This window comes from Gopherus evgoodei, chromosome 6 (assembly GCF_007399415.2).
Source record: "Gopherus evgoodei ecotype Sinaloan lineage chromosome 6, rGopEvg1_v1.p, whole genome shotgun sequence".
Lineage (NCBI taxonomy): Eukaryota > Metazoa > Chordata > Testudines > Testudinidae > Gopherus > Gopherus evgoodei.
The window spans coordinates 104,653,069-104,669,119 of NC_044327.1; positions in this window are offsets into that span (position 1 = coordinate 104,653,069).

Consider the following 16,051-nt stretch of genomic DNA (forward strand, 5'->3'; position numbering starts at 1 on the left):
CAATTCTCTCACCATTTCATATTCCTTCCCTCTCCCTCAGTCATTACTTCTTTTCCTATTCCTGTGCTCCAATGCACTCATCCTCTCTGCTTCCCTGCTCCTCCCACCCCCTTATTTATATGGGTGGCGAGGGTTTATTTTTATATACATCAACTCTATGGAACTAATCTTAAATTTGTCATCCATCTCTGATTATACTGCATATATATCACACCCCTTATCCACAACTCTTTGACAATCCTGTTTTAGATAATAACTTCTTCTGGAAAGGGACTTTTACTCTGTTGTACAGTACCTAGCACCAAGGAGTCCAGATCAGAGCCTGTGGATGCTTTTGTAATACAAGTAAATAAATAACCATTATAACCCAATTCAGAAGGAATGGTGAAATCTCACTCAATGCCTGCAAAATCAACTACCTTTCATCAGCCCAAGAGCAAGGTGAATAATTCATAACAAATAAATGGGAGTGAACATAACAGAAGAGGATTTGTTTAAAAATTCAAAAGTATATTCCTAGAATTTGTTGTTTCAGTCCTCACCCAGCTTTAATCAGCTACCATGGATTATTCATTATTGAGCACAATTGCCTTGGTACCTTTTCATTAGGCAAATTTGTATTAATCATGTATTGTTGATTTCAGGCACAGGGGAATAAATGTGATCATTATTTTATTATGTGTTTTAAAGTGTAAATACATTTAGAAAAAATGCCATAAAATGACATTTTCGGAGGTTCCATATTTATCCTTGCTCCAATTTCATTAAATAAGAAAAAGTGATAATGAGGGGACAGAGATTAGAGAGAAAAGTGAACAGATACAACTCAAAGACAACAGAGTAGTTCTAGATTGATAGAAATACTGTATTGTGCTGTGAATCCCCACCACTAAGCAAAGAATGGTTATAACAGAATTTGGCCTTCCGAACACTTCAGTGATGCTTGAAGTGATGTGGTCATTCAGCAGAGTCTAGGTTACCCTGCAAGATTTTACTGTGCTGAATACAGTTAACAACAATTGTGTTCACTGACACAATTTAATGAGACTTTATTGGCACAACATGTTATACAAGCTTGGTCAAAGTGTGTAAAGAGACCCTTCAGGTATCTTCAAACTTTATGCTGTGGTTTTAGCCCGTGTCTGTTTGTCATTAGTGTCCATTCCTGATCAGATGTCAGGTTGCTATGTAGTCAGTGCCGCCTCTGCTGCATCTCTCCTTTCTCCCAATGCACAATGCTCTGCAGGATAGTACTCAGCACAAACCAAGATAAACCATGTTTAGACCACATTTGCTAAGTGTGATTAAAGTCCTGTAAGAGGCCACTTGTCCCCCCTTTCTGCTAAACTAGGGGTTTAATCACAGGGTTTAAATAGTTAGCTGACATGATACTGTACAGAATTTGTCCTGTTCTTCACTGACCAAACCTTTTTACAGCATCATGTTCCTTAACATGATTGATGACTTCCACATTCCACATTTCATAGACCAGACCCTAGTGAATAAAAACTTCATCTATAAAGCAACACCACTGGCTTCTGTGGAGTTAACACAGAGATGAATTTGGTCCATGATTTTACCACCTGGATTCAAATAAAGTAGAGAAAGCCTGGTGCAAATGTCTATATCAACATACCGTATTTTGTTTATTAATCATGAACCAAGTTCAGTGCCTTAGTGAAAAGTTCCAGATAATGAGCAGTTTGGTCTCTTGAATTTCTCTGCTGACTCTAGTGCAGTTACACTATGGACAACTGAGCCCAATGTAACAATATTAGGATTTATGATCCGTCAGATTAATAAAAATGGATTTCAGATGGAACCTGTTGTAAAACAAAGGAGACAGTATTGTAGAGCTAAAAAAAACAACAAAAAATAACCCTTCTTTCTAAGCATTCAGAAACTGTGAACAGACCTAATATCCTAAATTTTATTGTAATAATGATCTTCTATCTGCACAACACCATATGCTGTAACCAGAGTGATGTTGCAAACTATATCAATGTCATAACCAAAATCTTAAAAGCTTTATAAATAATTTAATGTTTCATGTGAATTCAGATTCAACTATGGATAACTAGGGACAATGAAAGCAATATCATTTGAGAGTGGAGTGGTCTCTCTCCTGAGATGTTCAATGCGTGTCATTTCTACTGTAGCCTTGAGTCCAGCTCCATCAGTCAATGAAATAGATTTGCATTCCTGTGAGCCAGATTTTTCTCTTGTTCACACAAGTGTAAATCAGGTAATTCAGCTGAAGTCAATGGAATTATACCACTGTAAAATCGGTATGAGAGAAGGAGTGTTAAGAGATAACCAAAAGGAAGCGTGTTGAAACAGTGAGTGACCAGTAAATAAGAAAGCTGTCTAATAAAAGCCTAATCTGGCAGCTCCTTACTCACACAGCATGATTCTATCTCCCTTACACTGACCAAGTCCTTTCACCCAAATAGACTACTTGCACAGGAAGGTACTACCCAACAGTGAATAAGGGTGGCAGAACTAGGCCACTCAGTGAGTAGTCCCAGTAATTTCTACTAGGGCTGTCAAGCGATTAAAATAATTAATTGTGATTAATCACGTAATTAATCATGCTGTTAATAATAGAATACCATTTCTTATAAATATTTTTGGATGTTTTCTACATTTTCAAATATATTGATTTAAATTATAACAGAATACAAAGTGTACAGTGCTCACTTTATATATTTTTATTACAAATATTTGGACTGTAAAAACTAAAATAGTATTTTTCAATTCACCTAATACATGTACTATAGTGCAATCTCCTTATCATGAAAGTTGAACTTACAAATATAGAATTATGTACAAAAAATAACTGCATTCAAAAATAAAACAATGTAAAACCTTAGAACCTACAAGTCCACTCAGTCTTACTTCTTGTTCAGCCAATCGCTCAGACAAGTTTGTTTACATTTGCAGAAGTTAACTGCCCACTTCTTGTTTACTCTTGTCACCTGAGAGTGAGAACAGGAATTTGCATGACACTGTTGTAGCCAGCATCGCAAGATATTTACATGCCATATATGCTAAAGATTCATATGTCCCTTTATAATTCAGTCACCATTCCAGAGGACATGTCCAGGCTGATAATGGGTTTTGCTCAATAATGAGCCAAAGCAGTGCAGACTGAGGCATGTTCATTTTCATCATCATGAATCAGATGCCACCTACAGAAGGTTGATTTTCTTTTTTGGTGATTCAGGTTCTGTAGTTTCCTCGTTGAGTGTTGTTCTTTTAAGATTTCTGAAAGCATGTTCCACACCTTGTCCCTCTCAGAATTTTGGAAGGCACTTCAGATTCTTAAACCTTGGGTTGAGTGCTGTACCTATCTTTAAATATCTCACATTGGTACCTTCTTTGCGCTTTGTCAAATCTTCAGTGAAAGTGTTCTTAAAACAAACAACATGTGCTGGGTCATCATCCGAGACTGCTATAACATGAAATATATGGCAGAAGGCAGGTAAAACAGAGCAAGAGACACACACTTCTCCCCCAAGGAGTTCAGTCACAAATTTAATTAACACATTTTTTTAAACGAGCATCAGCAGCATGGAAGCATGGCCTCTGGAATGGTGGCCAAAGCACGAAGGGGCATATGAATGTTTAGCATATCTGGGACGTAAATACCTTGCAATGCCAGCTAGAAAAGTGCCACGTGAACACCTGTTCTCACTTTCAGGTGACTTTGTAAATAAGAAGCAGGCAGCATTATCTCCCACTAATGTAAACAAACTTTTTTGTCTTAGCAATTGGCTGAACAAGAAGTAGGACTGAGGGGACTTGTAGGATCGAAGTTTACATTGTTTTGTTTTTGAGTGCAGTTATGTAACAAAAAATCTACATTTGTAAGTTGAATTTTCAGGATAAAGAGATTGCACTACAGTACTGTATGAGGGGAATTAAAAATATTATTTGTTTATCATTTTTATAGTGCAAATATTTGTAATAAAAATAATAATATAAAGTGAGCACTATACACTTTGTATTCTGTTGTAATTGAAATCAATATAGTTGAACATGTAGAAAAACATCCAAAAATATTTAATAAATTTCATTTGGTATTCTATTGTTTAACAATATGATTAATATTGCAATTAATTGTGATTCATTTTTTAATTGCAATTTTTTTTGGTTAATCGCATGAGTTAACTGTGATTAATCAACAGCTCTAATTTCTACGTTAAATTATTTTCTTTGCAAGTTTTCTATTAAGATTTCTGAAGGGTGCTAATGAAATCCAAAATATGTAGTCAGACTATTATAGGGATTGCTTGTAGCTTAGGTTAGTGTGACTTATATGTGATGAGTAAGGAACTATCTTCCTATAATTAGAACTTTGTGTGTTTGATGCTTTTCTTGGAACTACCTTCTGGCTAGTTTATAGAATCATGATGAATTATTCTTCACTGGTTTGTCTACTCTAAGAGAGAACACTCTAGCTGTATTCGAGCTAAACCAAACTAACTTATCTCTAAAACCAGTCCTTTTAGTATTTGTGTTATAAGAGAATTTCCTAAAGAAAGAAAAGCAAGGATTTTAAGTTTCACCCCAAACCTTCCTAGATAGCAAAAACACTGTCTCCATTCTTACCTGCTCTGAGCAAGAGGAATACTAGTGAGATACAAATTTCTAAGACTTCTGTATCTAGGGAATTTGCCCCAGATCTAGCTACTGATCACCTTGCACCAATGTTGCTGCACTGGTGCAAACCAAAAGTACTGTGGTGGAGCTTCTCTCTGCTGGGCATTAAGTGCTCTAATCAGGATAACAAATGTAAAGTTGTAGACTGTCCAGTGGGAATTATTAACCCCTGATAAAATAATCCCTGAGTAAGGCCCTACTTGAATCGCAGGATGATCTAAAAATAATTGTGGCAGAGTTGTGGAAAAGACATGGAAAATCGTGGAAAAGTAATAATGGATTTTATTAATTCTATTAATTTGGAAAAGCCAGGGAAGACCTGTTTGTTTAAGAAAAATTGCTGGAATGATATAAACACTCAAGTATTATGTTATACCTGCTAAAAAAAATTTGATAACCAGACATTTTGCTGCAGCTATATTACATTCATTTTTCTAAAAAGTGACTGGTACAACATAAAATTCAGAAGACTAATAGTCTTAACACAACTGCCGTAGAAGTCCAGTCACTTTAGCCTTTTACAGGTATTGAATGTTAGTGCAGTACTAATTGCATTCTCAAAATGTATGCAAAATTGTGGACTGTGCAAAGTAAGCCAATAAAAATCAAAATTGCAGTGGAAGTCTAATATTGCAGGATTTGCAATTTCCGCACTATTGCTATGAAGTAGGGCCTTATCCATTAAATTTATTCAGAAAAGGCCAAATTGTGCTTGGCATTTATGTGAGTGCTTGGCAGTGAGGGTAGAGAAAAAAATGTAAGGAGTCATTCCTAAAAATTGTGTGTACAATGTAAAGACAAGCAGGATTGCTTGGGGGAAGTTCAAACTCTGCAATCCTTGGGGCACACAGAAAATCAAAAAGGGGTAAGAAATCAGAGAGCAGGTGGGGATTGCCACATCCTATCATATAGCTGTCAGTCATACAGAAGGTAGAAAGATGCATGCCATAAAGGGGGTAGCAGGAAGCATGCAGCCTCTGTGCCCTGAGAGAGCTAGAAGACAGACTGCCTCCAGGAGCTCTCCCGGGGACAGTGCAGTTCCTACCAAACCTTCAGATAGGCTTGCCAAGGACACGAAAATTGCAACTTCTTAATTGTGAGGTCTGTAACAATAATGCTCCTCTCATTCCCACCAACACAGAATCTGAGTGAATTGTAAAACTATTTTTCACCAAAAGTCTGCTAAAAACAATTATGTTTGTACTCTGCAGAAAGAATATTCAGCATCTTCATATAAATATTCCAGAACCGTTAAATTCTTGAACCTATTGGCCATCACTCAAGCCTTGGTCAGGACTAGGATTTTAAGAGGTGTTAATATGTTCTAACACTCTAAAAGTCTGATGTAGATAAGGCAGTTTATACACTAGGATAAAAAGGGTCTTTTAAAATATGATCACGAATATGATAACTATTTAGTAACCCGATGGAGATGGGGTAATTTGTTCTTTAACATATGTTGGCAGGTCAAGCAGAACACTTGGAGATAAGTCTAGAATACACAACCAGCTAATACATGTTAAGCTACAACCTGTCCTATCTGCATTAAAATTTTAATGTGTTTTTAAAACATATCTTTTAACCAATAGAGCTGGATGAGAATTTTTCAACTAAAAGATATTTAATTGGAAAATGCAAAACCAAAACTGTTCATGGAATGGTTTGGTTTGGATGAATTTTTAGCCCTAAAAAAAATGAGAAAAAAGTTTCAAAATTGTCAAAATGTTCTTTTCAGCATTTTCTAAACAAAAATACTCCAGTTTTCTGGTTCAAAGTGTTTTCTTTTGGTTTCAGAATTTAAGCTATAGTAAAAAATAGTTTTAAAATTAAAAAAATCTCAAAAATAATATTAAACATTTTGAAATTATTAAAATGAAGTATTTCAGTTGAGCTGAACCAATTTTTTTTTGTGATAATTTGCGATTGACTTTTTGTCCTGAATCTGGACAAGAAAGTTTTTTGATATCTCAAAAAAATTTTCATGGGATGTGAAAACTGTTTCCCACCTAGCACAAGTGAATAGGCCCTTATAGCTAACAAATTCTAACAGCAAACCTTTTATCCTAATCAACACAAACTTCAGATGACTTGATAACATGAAAGCAGGAAAACCAGGTGAAGCTGAATGTTTTATGTTAAAAGGTTGATGGAGGAAACACAAAATGACACAAAACACAGAGGACACAGAAAGAGGAGGATGAATATGAGAACATTTTAAAGCAACAAGATCTGAAAAGAAAATGCAATGATAAAGCAGTTAATGGAATTGATGACGAACTTCTTGGGATTATAAATGAGCTCAACCAAGATTGTAAACTCTCTGAGGCAGAGACTAGTTTTACCTGGTACAGCACCTGGAACAACAGAACTTCAATCCATAACAGAAGAATCTAGGTACTACGGTAATACAAATAATAAATAACAAAACTAATGAGAAACAGAAATGGAAAGATTTGGATCAGAGTCTTAATTAGAAGTTAGAAGTTGAGTAATTAATAAAACGTTAAGTAAATTAATTCATGCACCAAGACTGAAACGCTGAATAAGAGCCTTTAAGTTGTGTTCACAAAAAGCGGACAAGAAACAGTATATGAATTCTCGAGTCCTATGAGTCAGAAATTGAGTGCAACCACGCAAGATGAAGTACTAGCAAATCTGAAAAGAAAAGCAACGTAGTTTCAGAGGAAAACTTTGAGGTGATGAAGTTCTTCAGTGCGAAATAGATAATTTGAGCACTTTCAGTAGAAATGTTAGTTCACTTATCTGTATGGACTTCAAGTAGGAATATGACCGAGAGAGATGGAGTCTAAGACTTATTGGACTTTATTGAGTAACTGGAAAAAAATAGCAAAGCACTAAAAGATGAGCCAAAGACAAGGATTTATTTTAAATTCATAGCTGAAATATTCAAAATGGCTGTAATTTTTTAAATGCATTATATTCAACAGCAAGGACCATCTCATATAAAATAAAGCAAAAGAAAGCACTAATGCCCAGGCACGACATGTACGATTGCCTATGAAAGTGGCACCACTTACATTTGGTCAAAGGCCAATTTTCATCTTATGGACACCACAAAGGGCCACATTATTGATGGCATATGTGACAATCATATCTCGGTAGTTTCTTCTGCAACGGGTGCTGGGATCACACATCAAGATGCTACAATATCTTAATATTAAACTTTCTGATTCTATTAACCTTACTATATCTTCCTTCTTTTAGTAATTGCTCCTTTTTTTCCTCCACCACTAACTGCATTTTCTTTCTCCATCTTCAACAACCCCAGTCTCTCCCCATTGCCCATATTCTTCCCACCCTCATATCTTTAATCATTCACCAATTCTCCCAAACAAGAACATCAAAGTATCCCTTTTCTAATAAGTTTCATTCATACCCTCCTTCTTTCCCTTCACCTTCATCCTACCCATCCCTCCAATTCCATTTCACACTCCCTTCTCCCCTCCCCATCTAACTTCCTCACTTCCATCTCATCTCACTTCCTCATGTTTCCCTGTTCTTTAGTGGGAGGTGGGAGGGGAATGAGTTGCATCTTTTCTAACTCTGCCCTGAAAGAGACAGGAGCTGCCCAGTGGAGATTGCTCTTCCCCTTTAGAGGCAAGGGGAGTTTCAGCAGCTCTCTTTCTTCATCACCTGAACTGAAAAGGATCCAGAAAAGGCTGATGGCTGCTCTAGTTTATATAATTTTAGAAGTTTAAAGTAACGGAACCAAGGGAAAAAACAATATTTTTCAGGGAGTTTAATTTGAAAATGAGGGCCCCAGCCCTTAAAAATCACTTTCAATTAAGACTTATGAGGCCTCTTTTGATTAGGACCTTAGGAATTTTACAGAAATTTACAGCTGACCACTCAGGTAATTTACAGCTTGCAGCCTTGGCAGCCTAAATCCTCTTTTTATGATGTCATTTTAGTTGAGGAACACTGGAATATATGACTTTTAATTTTGTACATGCAGATCTATGATATTTAAATAATTCTCTCACCACCTGTGACCTTGGATAAGGCATCTGAATTAGGTTCTAATTTTAAAAGTTTCATTGATCAATGTACAATAGTTACTGTACATGTTTATTCTATATCTCATAAGAATTTTACATTTGAAACTCAATATAGTTTGTGGGAAATGTACTGAACATTTATCCTGAATGTGATTGCTTTTATGAATGAGATCTATAAGTCTGTCTTTTTCTGGTGACTGCCCATCTTAAAGTTTGAGTAGTGATTTAAAGACCAGTGAACTTCAGTTTAAATGCTACAGCAGTGCACACTCTCTCAGTCTGTCAATAAAAGTAACATAGTTCAGTTTGATCATGGCTCAGTTCTCAGTGCTCCTAATATTAAAGATGTATATTTTCTGATGATAGAATTTTTGGCAGTTCTGTGGTGATACTAGGTCAGAACTAAGATTATTTTGCCTGTATTTCCAAATGTTGTAAAATCTGAGGTTTTTATGTAAAACCTTAACTTTGAATTTCCAGGTTAACTTCATAGTTCAGTCAAGAGATTTTCTTCTTAAGTAATCAATTGATATTTACAAACCTGACTTGAACTATATATTTTTTATTAAACGGTTAAGAATTGTTGAATGAATGGAGTCCCTATTGAGTTTGCAGCTGTGTAAGAATAGTTCCCCAGTGAGCCCCTGTGTCTTCCTCCCTTCTACATCTGTCCCTCTCACAGAACTCTATGCCACCTGTTTACCATCATAGAGACCTGTATGCTAGATATGTATAGTAAATTTATTGGATTAATTTGGGGAACAGATTCAAGACTTCTAGGTTAGCCCCTTTCTTTCTCAGACTGCTATTTCCCTCATGTGGTTCTTTATCTTCCACTCCTGTGGAAGTAAAGTGCCCTTTTGTGGTTTTGACATGGCTACACAGCTAGTTGCACTTCTGAACCCCATTCTGGTCTCTCTGAGTGCACCCCCCTCAGGTATTAGGCTCCATGCCTCTACCTTTCTTGGGATGGAAACCCACAGTCCTAAAACAAAACAAGGGTTACATGCAGGTCTCTCTTACCCAAAGATCACAATTCCCTAGATGCACAGGAGGAACTAACTTCTTCATCTCTTCATACGGATGCCTGTATTTCTTCTCTGTGAACAGCTCCCAACCCCGGATAGAAAGAGTTTTTAACTATTTACAGTTTTTTTGGTCTGTTCTTTCCCATTCTTGGCAAAACAGCTGTATAACTGGACTGAAGCCAAGGAAGTAGGTTCATCACAATTAGTAGCTCAGACATTGTCTCTTAACCCTTGAAGGATCTACCAGGAAGTGTTTTATCTGGCATCATTATTTGGCTGTCTTGCTTATTTCCCAAACCACCTTATATTAAACTAAACCAACATATGCATACAATAATCATCTCAATGATCCAATAAAGCCATACAGTGACTATCCCAACAACCATGTCACATGCAGTATTCATAAATTACAGGACATTCCTTTGCCCTTCAGAGCGACTTCCCCCATTATGGCTAGTTAACCATCTACCTCAGGCCCATGCTGAGTTTATAAGTTTTATTGAGTCCATAATGCACAGCACATAGAAAACACTAATAAAAACTAAACAGTTCCACAGACTCTAAACAAGCCAAAGATACCAGTCTTTGCCAAAACTAAGGAGAAACAAATTTGTAGTTCCTAGGTCAAACTCAATATGGAATTAAGATGAACCAAAAAAAGGAGAATGTTTGAAAAAGTGAGTTCATTTCACTTTTAAACCCTTCATATGATGTGCTCTAGATCACACCTATGATATTTCAGGTGAATGGCTTTTGTTTTCATTAAGTTAGGGAGTGGTTTTAAAATCACATTGAAAAAGGGGGTTCAACTAGAGACTAGTACCCCTCCATAAAACAGGGACCGCAATTATTAGAATAGTGTGCTTGTGAAGGGGGAGGAACTAATGAAAGAAAACTGAATGACCCTCAAAGTTTAAACAGCAAAGCAAAAGAAAATCAGAACTAATTACAAGAAAAAGCTCTTTCTTAGCTGTAAATTTACAGAATGTTTATTGTGCTGGTGGTACAGAGGTTAATGCAAAGCAAGCAAAATTTCTCAGCTTTGAGATCTCACATGTTGTTTTTTTGTTTGCTCTGCTTTGAAAGAGTGCTACTTGCTCACTATTGCAGTCTCTCACAACCATAATACTACTAAAATTAAGTAAGATTTATTTATGTTCTCACTCTTCAAGGCAATCAGAACATAATCAAACACTACTTTCTTCAGCCAAAGCTTTTAGTAAACCTCATCATCCGAGTTTCCTGTCTGATGCTTTATACTGTGACATATATTGTGTGTCAAATAGCCCCATAGCCCTAGAAATGGTTGTCTATTTTAAAAATGTATTTGTTTAGCCTGGCTTTATACTACTTTATTGATGACTGCAATGTGCTTCAAGATTATTATTTGAGTGCTGCTATAGATGAAAAAGATAGATTAGGTAAGAACATGTTGTATGACAGAATTGAGTAACTAGTGCAAAACACTAATAGTCACTTTATTTTAAAGAAATTCACTTTGGCCATGCTTATACTCATTCCACATTCACCTTGAATGAGAGAAACAAACACGTACAAAGAGTTAATTTTAAAGATGCCTGCACATATATTTCCAAAAACTGATCATTTAATTTGTGTGCTTGTGTCATAAACAGATAAGTAAGAGTTAATAGAACAGAAGTGCTTCATCTCTCTTTTGCCTGTAAAGGGTTAAGTTCAGTGAGCCAGGCTGTCACCTGACCAGAGGACCAGTCAGAGGACAGGATACTTTCAAATCTTAAGGGAGGGAAGTTTTTGTGTGTGCTGTTAGTGTTTGGTTGTTGTTCACTCGGGGGGCTCAGAGGCACCAGAAGTGCAACCAGGTTTCTCTCCAATCTCCCTGATACAGGCTCTTATAGATTCAGAATAGTGAGTACTAGGTAGATAAAGCGAGTTAGGCTTATGTTTGTTTTCTTTCTTTGCAAATGTGTATTTGGTTGGAAGGAGTTCAAATGTGTATTTGGCTGAAAGGAGTTCAAATTGGTATTTTGCTGGAAAGATTTTAATTTGTACTTGTATACTTAGGCTGGGAGGGTATTCCCAGTGTCTATAGCTGAAAGACCCTGTACCTATTCCATTTTAAATTTACAAAGATAATTTTCACTGTTTTTTTCTCTCTTTAATTAAAAGCTTTTCTTGTTTAAGAACCTGATTGTTTGTTTACTCTGGTGAGACCCCAGGGGACTGGGTCTGGATCCACCAGGGAATTGGTGGGGAGAAAGGAGGGAAGGGGGAGAGAAAGGTTATTTTCTCTCTGTGTTAGAATTACTACTTTCTCTCTCAGGGAGAGTCTGGGAGGGTGAGAGAAAAGGAAGGGGAAAGGTGAATTTTCCTCTCTGTTTTAAGATTCAAGGAGTTTGAATCACAGTGATCTTCCAGGGTAACCCAGGGAAGGGAAGCCTGGGAGAGGCAATGGTGGGGGAAAGGGTTTACTTTCCTTGTGGTAAGATCCAGAGGGTCTGGGTTTTGGGGGTCCCCAGGCAAGGTTTTGGGGGGACCAGAGTGTACCAGGCACTGGAATTCCTGATTGGTGGCAGCGCTACAAGTACTAAGCTGGTAATTGAGCTTAGAGGAATTCATGCTGGTACCCCATCTCTTGGACGCTAAGGTTCAGAGTGGGGAATTGTACCATGACAGTCTGAGATTTTGAATCATCGATTCTTGGATGCTCTACCAATCAGGGTTTAGAAACAATTGTGTGAGTTCTGACTAACCACAACTAACCAACACAGCTTGAATAATAAATATTCCATGAAATTACAAAAAAGTAATTGAATAATTTTGAAAAAGGAATAAATTCAGGAAAATCTTGATCTGGTCTTGGAATATCAATTAGCAGAAAGTGAAGTTATAAACATCAAATACATTTTTATTTGTCTTCTCAGCTATAATATACTATATTTTCCGTATTCAGAAAGACTCATTTTGGGGTATTTAGCTGGGATAAGACCAGTCTTCTTGTTTTGAGATCTAAATTGAACTTCTTGCCATCTCCCCTGCCCCGCCCTTCCCCCCGCTTCCCCCAAAAGGGTGGCAAACATTCATTCGTACCATTCATTCTGGGTGTAAATATTAGCCCTTAGATGCTAAACTGTTTGATTTGTGGGCATAAATTATTGCTCAAGGAGAAAGGCCACAAGATGTATAGACAGCCTTTTGAAATCAAGATGTCTATCTCCTTTGTGGTGCTCTTATTGACCATGCAGAAGTTACTCTGCAATACACAAGACAGGACTCTATGTGGCAAGCCCAAGGTCACACCTTATGTACCTGTGAAAGATGCTCTCCTGTCACCTATTCCTTTGCCTTAACCACAGTAAGGGCTATCTTCCTCATTTCTCAATCATATATTCAGAAGTTATAATTCCATCAAAGGTTTTTGAGAGGTTTGGGTAATCACTAGAATCCTACAAAAGAATTATAAGCTTTCACAGAAACAAGAAAATTTGTCTTGTTGATTTTATATGTACCTGGATTTGATGTATTTTCAAGCTCTTCCATATTTCTCTTTTTTTTCTCTCTTCCTAAATGCCACTATCACTAGGAGCAGCACCTCTTTTTGTCTTAAATGAAACTGAGTGGTCACCATCTGAATGACTTATTTTGCAAACCCTGCTGGAGCCACCATCTCTTTTGGTTGAATCTTGTATTCCCTGATCTCACACCAGACCCATCAGTACAAATGGTGCATGTTCATAATTAATTGGCGCAATGGCCTATGAATTATGAGGTGGTTTCACGTGATTTTAGTATATCTAATACTGTGGTTCTTGTACTACAAAACCAAACTCTGCTCTATTCAGTACCTGACAAATATTTATAATAGTGTCAATAGACTAACTCTAATCAATGATGGACAAATCTGGAATGGGAGATTATAGCTATATCTCAAGAAGTCACCACTGAAAACCAGGTCCATATTTACAGATTACTCTATTTAAAAAAAAAAAAAAGAACAAGGAGTACTTGTGGCATCTTAGAGACTAACAAATTTATTTGAGCATAAGCTTTCATGGGCTAAAACCCATTTCATCAGATGCATGCAGTGGAAAATACAATAGGAAGATATATATACACAGAAGACATGAAAAAATGGGAGTTGCCATACTAACTATAACGAAAGCAATCAGTTTAGGTGGGCTATTAGCAGGAGAAAAAAATCTTTTGTAGTGATAATCAGGATGGCCCATTTCCAACAGTTGACAAGAAGGTGTAAGTAACAGTAGGGGGAAAAATTAACCTGGGGAAATAGATTTTACTTTGTGTAATGACCCATCCACTCCCAGTCTTTATTCAAGCTTAATTTAATGGTGTCAAGTTTGCAAATTAATTCCATTTCTGCACTTTCTCATTGGAGTCTGTTTTTGAAGTTTTTTTTGTTGGAGTAATTGCGACTTTGAGGTCTGTAATCAAGTGACCAGAGAGGCTGAAGTGTTCTCCGACTGGTTTTTGAATGTTATAATTCTCAACATCTGATTTGTGTCCATTTATTCTTTTGTGTAGAGACTGTCTGGTTTGGCCAATGTACATGGCAGGGGGGCACTGCTGGCACATTAATTTGCAAACTTGACACCATTAAATTAGTCCTGAAACTTACTTCCCCATGGTAATTTTTTTTCCCTACTCACACCTTCTTGTCAACTGTATTTTAGGTCTGACGCATCATTATCACCAAAAGGATGCAAACTGCATGGTCACACATGAATCTTTGCACATATGCATGGTTGAAAAATAAATGCTTGCTTTGAGTGGAAGATGATAACTTTTTTTTTATATATCTGCTGTTCTCCTAAGTCAATTATTAATCTGTCAGTCATTGTACTTAAACTATTTTGGTTTTACAGAGATGTTTATTATAGTTTAGGTTATGGTGTATAGAGCAGTGATAAAATGTTACATAAGAAGGTTTATCTCAGTCATTATGCCTTGGTGATATTTGCTATGCACCAATAGACTGTTCAGTAATATAAACCCTATTTTATGTTTTATTAAATTAATTTTCCATCTTCCTACATAATTATCTAAATTCTCTAAACTACACAGATATAGCTCTTGGCACAACATTGTATACTGACAAGAGAAATGTAGCTGAATAGACTCCTAAAATACTCAGGGAGCTGATTTATGCATTTGGGTAAACTCAGTTACAATACAAGAGCTGGATAAATAATGTGAAAAATTGTTCATGAACACACTTGCAAATCTTTTTCAGTTTGGCTACATTTCCACCCCTTTTACTTGCTTATTCACAAAAAATATTATGGAATGGCTGTTTTCTGGTTAATACCCATATGCAATCAAGACAATTCTTGTATCGATATATTTATATTTGAGGCAGAAATGTTTGACCCTCTATTTATACAGTCAGTCATACAATCAGGGGGCTGACATAATAACATGTGACATAGCTGGCCATTCACACTTCATGAGGAAATAGTCAGACATATGGTTGAAGTGAATAATTTGCAAGCACCCTACTGCCTCAAATTTGTTCACAAAGTATTTGTTAAACAATGACACGCAGCACAACACATACATTCATAAAAATCAGACTCCAACATGTTGTGGCCTATTTACACCTGTCCAGTAAAGAAAAGGGGCTATAAAACTTGATGGATTTAACCAGCTGAGGATTTTCTTGGCATGGGGGAATCCTCAAGTGATGTAGAAGTGTAGGAAGCAAGGCCAGGACAATGGGTACAGCTGGAGTGAGTTTCCCCCTCTCCAGAAATTCAGGGCTGGCAGAACAGTCCTTGATGGCTGTTCTTGGCTGGCATAGCTCAAAGCAGTCTTGAAGTTTCTCTAAACTATGATAGGGAGCAGGCTGGCATCAACTCAGGCACATAACTAAGGAACTGCAAGTAGCATCTTTATGCCCCCTACCCCAAAGCTGCATCCAGTGTTGATTGAGTACAGCTAGCAATCTGGCCCAAATCTCTTCAAGGATAATTTGGGAACAGGAAGAGTGCCAAATTAGCTATTAGTGATTAAAATTATTTTGCCTAGCAATACACAGAATCTAATCATCGTATGCTTGATTTTTTCCTGTTTGAACATGGCTATAGTTTCTAGCTATTCTGACAATTACACAAAATCTGACCACCTGATTATGCTTTCACTTACACTGACTACAGTGAAGTTACTCCTGATTTACACTGGTGCAAATGAGAACAGAAGTGTTAGACTCCAAATAGTACAGAAATGAATTCATCTGCTACAGAACATGCCATTACACTTTGCGTATCTTAGCTATCTTAGCTATCAAAATAAAAATAATAATAAATCACAAAGTTGAATTTGTATCTAGAAGAGAATAAAGGC